Below are 5,766 nucleotides of genomic sequence, written 5' to 3' on the forward strand. Positions count from 1 at the left end.
TACCAAATGAACTCAGGTCATGTGAGGTTTGTTACCAAATGAGTTTTTAAAAATCGTAACTTGTAATGCGTTTGGGAACTTCAGAATTACAGTTTGAGGGAGTACGGGCCTCTTTTCCTTCTCCTCTGTTTTCTATAAGGGATCTTGAGAGAGACAGGCAGTGCTCACATATTCTGTCCCCCTTCTAAAAATAAACTCTTTTCATGTATATTAAGGTGCAGATGACTAATACCAGTTCAGATACGCTTATATTTTAACAGAGGTAACAACTACATTCTGAAATGAATTTCAGGCATTAACCAATAATTAATCTAATATCTAGCATCCAGATAGGTGCTAATTAAGTGGGAAAAATTAAATGATTTGATTCAATTCATAAATTTGAGGGTCCCATATTGAACTAGAGTTGGAAGAGGCGAGTCCGGTCTCAAAATGGAGGGCCATGACCCAATGGAACCAGAGCATTTGAGGAAGCTGTTTATTGGTGGTCTGAACTTTGAAATGACAGGTGATAGTTTAAGAGAACATTTTAGAAATGGGGCACACTCACAGATTGCGTGGTAGTGAGAGAACACCAAACAAAACGTTCAGGGGCTTTGGTTTTGTGACTTTCTCTTGTGTTGAAGCGGTGGATGCGGCGATGTGTGCAGGACCATACAAGGCTGATGGACGGACGCGTAGTGGACCCAGAGAGTGCTGTTTCTAGAGAGGATTCTGTGAAGCCTGGTGCCCATGTAGCAGTGAAGAAAATTTTTGTTGGTGGTATTGAAGAAGATACAGAAAAATATAATTTGAGAGACTACTTTGAAAAGTATGGCAAAACTGAAACCATACAAGTTATGGAAGACAGGCAGAGTGGGAAAAAGAGAGGATTTGCGTTTGTAACTTTTGATGATCGTGATACAGTTGATAAAATTGTTGTTCAGAAATACCACACTATTAGCAGGGCGTGGTGGCGCACACTTGTAATCCCAGCGCTTGGGAGGCTGAGACAGGAGGATCACACAGGTTCGAAGCCAGCCTCAGCTACTTAGTGAGGCTCTCAGCAACTCAGTGAGACCCTATTTTCAAATAAAGTATAAAATAGCTCTGGGAGTATAGCCCGGAGGTAGAAAAGCCCCTGGGTTCCACCCCCAGAACCACACACACACACACAAAAAAAAAAAAAAAAAAATACCACACTATTAATTGTGAAGTGAAAAAGGCCCTTTCTAAATAAGAGATGCAGTCTGCTGGATCGCAAAGAGGTCGTGGAGGTGGATCTGGAAGCTTTATGGGTCGTGGAGGAAACTTTGGAGGTGGTGGAGGTAACTTTGGCTGTGGTGGAAAACTTTGGTGGAAGAGGAGGCTATGGTGGTGCAGGTGGTGACAGCAGAGGTAGCTATGGAGAAGGCGATGGTGGATATAATGGATTTGGAGGTGATAGTGGCAACTATGGTGGTGGTCCTGGTTATAGTAGTTGAGGAGGCTATGGTGACAGAGGACTAGGACATGGACACCGGGGTGGTGGAGGAGGAGAATACAATGGCTACAATGAAGGAGAAAATGTTGGTGGTGCTAACTATGGTGGTGGGGGAAACTATAATGACTGTAGAAATTACAATGGGCAACAACAATCAAATTATGAAATCATGAAGGGGGATGGTTTTGGTGGAAGAAGCTCTGGGAGTCCCTATGGTGGTGGTTATAAATCTGATGGTGGAAGTGGAGATGGTAGCAGAAGGGTTTTGTTGTTGTTGTTTGTTTGTTTGTTTGTTTGTTTGTTTGTTTTTGCAGTACTGGGGATGGAACCCAGGGGCACTCTACCTCCAAGCTACACCCCCAGCCCTATTTTTTAGTGCGTGAGATTTGCTGAATCTTAGGTGTGTTTAGAAAATCTTCATTCTACATTTACCCTGGTCACATTTAAACTGCTGCCATGATTTTGGGATGTAAAAAAAAAGAATGTCTCCTGCCCACTATTTAAATTCTGGAAAAGGTAGTGGTTGCTTCTCCTTTACCACCTTAAAAACAATTCTTTTCGAGGTACAGGGCCACTGAGCCTGCTACAGAAGAGCAAATTAGTGGGTCCCTGGTTTGTTTTTTCAAAGCACATGACACCCATAAACCTTGACTTTCCTTGGTTTAATTTTTTTCTCTTTCTCCCGCATAAAAAGCTTTCATAGCAAGAGAATAAGTCACGTGTTATTAAACCTTTAGTTGGCTGTCATACTTTGCTGTTTTTGCCCTATACATTTTGCTGAACGACACTAAATATACTTTAGGTATAATTGTCCAGAACAATTTAATGCGACAGAAATGGAGCACAGGTGCTTAGTCCCAGCTTCTCACTTCCCAGAGGCCTGAATTTAAATTTGGGTAGTCTTGAGTTTCTACTTAAATTCCCAAAGAACACACCAGTATTCCATGTTTATATTTCAACTGAAATTATGCTGGTGTGAGTTATCAATTTGTTTGGAAGACCCTAGTTGAGAAGAGTTTTAGATAATAAGGATATTTAGGTATATATATATATATATATATATATATATATATAGAGAGAGAGAGAGAGAGAGAGAGAGAGAGAGAGAGAAAATAGAGAGAGGGGGAAATCAATGGTTGAGAGAGTTTTAGATAATAAGATCATATATATAGATATATAGATATATCAGTATCTACCGTGTTGCTCCAGCTAGTGCTTATGATTTCACTGGAGTCCTAAGTTTGTGCCCTCCTTTTGTTCTTTCTTTGGCAGTTGAACGTTGAATTCAAGATTTTTATTTGGCTTTAAAAAGTCTAAGTAAGCCAGGCGTGGTGGCACACGCTTGTAATCCCAGCATTCCGGAGGCTGAGACCGGAGGATCGCAATTCATGGACAGCCTCAGCTACTTAGTGAGGCCCTCTGCAGTTCAGTGAGACCTGGTTTCAAAATAAAAGAATAAAAAATAGGGCAGGGGGTATAGCTTGGAGGTCGAATGCCCCTGGGTTCCATTCCCAGAACCGCAAAAAAAAAAAAAAGTAAATAAGATAAAATAAAATAAAAAATACTAAGCAAAATAAGCAATAAAAAGGAGAATGGGGCGTGCTAGCCTTTGAATGTGCTCTCTTGTTGCTCTAATTCTGTGCCTCTGTGCATTATTAATATATGGATCCGTGCAATGCCAGCATGGAAACTGGTCTTCACAGATACTGCAGTTTTCCAGAAAACACAAAGCAGTAAATGTAACAGACAACATTCCATTTGCTAATGGGCATATGGGCAGAAAATTGGCTAATAATAGAAAATGGTTAAGTCCTTCATAACTGCAAGTGTGGATATATAAATGACACTGTCAGTGTTCATAATCTTAAACCTTGGGTACCTGGTCAAAATAATGTTTGGGAAACATTTTATTAAAACTGAGCTAGCTGGGCGTGGTGACGCACACTTGTAATCCCAGCTCTTGGGAGGCTGAGACAGGAGGATTGCACAGGTTCGAGGCCAGCCTCAGCTACTTTGTGAGACTCTCAGCAACTTAATGAGACCCTGTTTCCAAATAAAGTATAAAAGAGGTCTGGGAGCATAGCCCGGAGGTAGAATAGCCCCTGGATTCTACCCCCAGTACCACAAAATAATAATAACAATAATAATAATAATAATAATAATAATAATAATAATAATATAAAATTGAGCTAAATTGTAAAAAAAAAAATAAAAATAAAAATAAATTTTACCTGACCATAAATTGTCCTTTTTTTAACTGACCTACAGACCTAAAAGTAGCTTTGCAATCATTATCTTACTCTGTGCTTAACTTCTCTTTCTTTCTGTCTCTCTCAGTTGAGGAAATAGAGATTCAAAGAATTTACTTATACAAGGTCATAGAATTAAAAAAGGTAAAGATATGGGAATCAGTCAGAACTTTGCTCCAATTAGACCTTTTCTTAGCTGGGCAAGAAGGCACTGGCTGATAATCCCAGTATTTTGGAGGCTGAGACAGGAGATCACAGGATCAAGACTTGTAGCTTGGAGGTGGAATGCCCCTGTGTCCCCATTACCACAAAAATAAAAAAAAATGCTATAAAACATTGACTAAAAAATAAGCGACAACCAGCTGTGGTGGCGCATGTTTGTAATCCCAGCATTTGGGAGGCTGAGACCGGAGGATCGCGGTCCACAGACAGCCTCAGCTAGTGAGGCCCTTTGCAACTCATTGGGACCCTGTTTCAAAATAAAGAATAAAAAATAGGGCAGGGGGTGTAGCTCAGAGGCAGAATGCTTCTGGATCCATCCCCAGGAAAAGAAAAGAAAGAAAGAAAGAAAGAAAGAAAGAAAGAAAGAAAGAAAGAAAGAAAGAAGGAAAGAAAGAGAGAGAAAGAGAGAGAGAGAAAGAAAGAAAGAAAGGAAGGAAGGAAGGAAGGAAGGAAGGAAGGAAGGAAGGAAGGAGTATTTCCTCCCAGTTGATGAAATACAAATATGAAATTAAGGATGTTGGTTCACTGTGAAAACAGTAAATTGCATAAGGGAGAAACCGAATGTCCCATATTAGAATGACCTCATTTTGTCTGATGATAGCTAATAGACATCTACGAAAAAACGTTCAGCCTAATAAAAATACTGTCATCCTCGAGGTGCTGCTCCTGCGTCCATAATCTCTCATCGTCACGACATCCTGGACTCTGAATCCCAGGCTGATGTCGCATCTATTTTAGCCACCTGGGACAAGAAGTTTCAAGTGTCATAGAAGTGGTGAGAGATCAATTCTACAAACATTTATGACATACACTGCCTCACTTACAGTAGGTGCTCAGTAAATAGTAAATGAATACATCTCCTACAATTGTGAGAATCTCTTTTCTCATTTTCGACTGTCAGAGACTTCTCTCCCTCCATTGCTTGAGTAGATACATTCCCTAAAACAAATGTCAGAATCAAAGCATAGGAGTAAGGTTAATTTGCCTTAAAGAATGAATCAGGAGGTTGTTTAAAAAAAAAAAAATGCAACCCAGGCATAGTGGCGCACGCTTGTAATCCCAGATCACGGTTCGCAGACAGCCTCAGCTACATAGTGAGGCCCTCCACAACTTAGTGAGACCCTGTTTCAAAAAATAAAGAATAAAAATAGGGCAGGGGTTATAGCTTGGAGGTCGAATGCCCCTGGGCTCCATCCCCAGACCCGCAAAATAATAAATAATAAATTAATAAATTAATAAAAATAATGCTACCACTTCCAGAGAAATATAGTGTTTACATAAATAAAATGGAGGCTGGAGCATATTGTCCATTTATCTTCGCTAGGAAACTTATCACTCCTGTCTTGCTTTCTCCTGTTTTACTTGCCCTGGTTGTATTCCTTTCTTCTGCCTGGCGCGGTGCGCGGTAGTACCGTTCTGCTGAGATGCATACCTCACTCTTGGCAACCATACTCCTTTTTATGTTATACTTAACAAAAGGTGTTCATGAATCAGCTCGAAATCTCAGTTCATATTGAGATGACGCATTTTCTTCAACTGAACAACAGTCCACAGTTACAAATGCCAAACAGGAAGGGCACATCTGCGAAAAGCAAGCCTCTTAAGCTAGAAGAATGAATAATGATGATGAGTGGGTTGTGCTTTCTATACAGCAAACTCTGGGAAGACCTTTCTGTGAGCGGCTATCTGATAACAATTGAGGAGGCCCCGCCGTTCCTGTGTCCCTCCCACACGCCTTTGTATCTGAGCTCTGCAGGGGAAAGGGAGATTGGTGGTAAAGATTCCTCGGTCATTAGAAACTCAGGTATCGATTCGTAACCTCAGAATCTCAGG

The 5,766-nt window shown here is 40.6% G+C and overlaps 1 pseudogene across 1 annotated transcript; it reads left to right on the plus strand.

Annotated features, from left to right (window-relative positions):
- The first annotated feature begins 432 nt into the window (after positions 1 to 432).
- On the plus strand, positions 433 to 5,550 carry LOC308262390 (heterogeneous nuclear ribonucleoprotein A3-like; annotated as a pseudogene). The gene is made up of 3 exons: positions 433 to 947; positions 1,178 to 1,724; positions 5,413 to 5,550. The product of its transcript is annotated as a heterogeneous nuclear ribonucleoprotein A3-like (transcript).
- The last annotated feature ends 216 nt before the right edge of the window (positions 5,551 to 5,766 follow it).

Source organism: Muscardinus avellanarius (genome assembly GCF_963383645.1).
Source record: "Muscardinus avellanarius genome assembly, chromosome: 4".
Lineage (NCBI taxonomy): Eukaryota > Metazoa > Chordata > Mammalia > Rodentia > Gliridae > Muscardinus > Muscardinus avellanarius.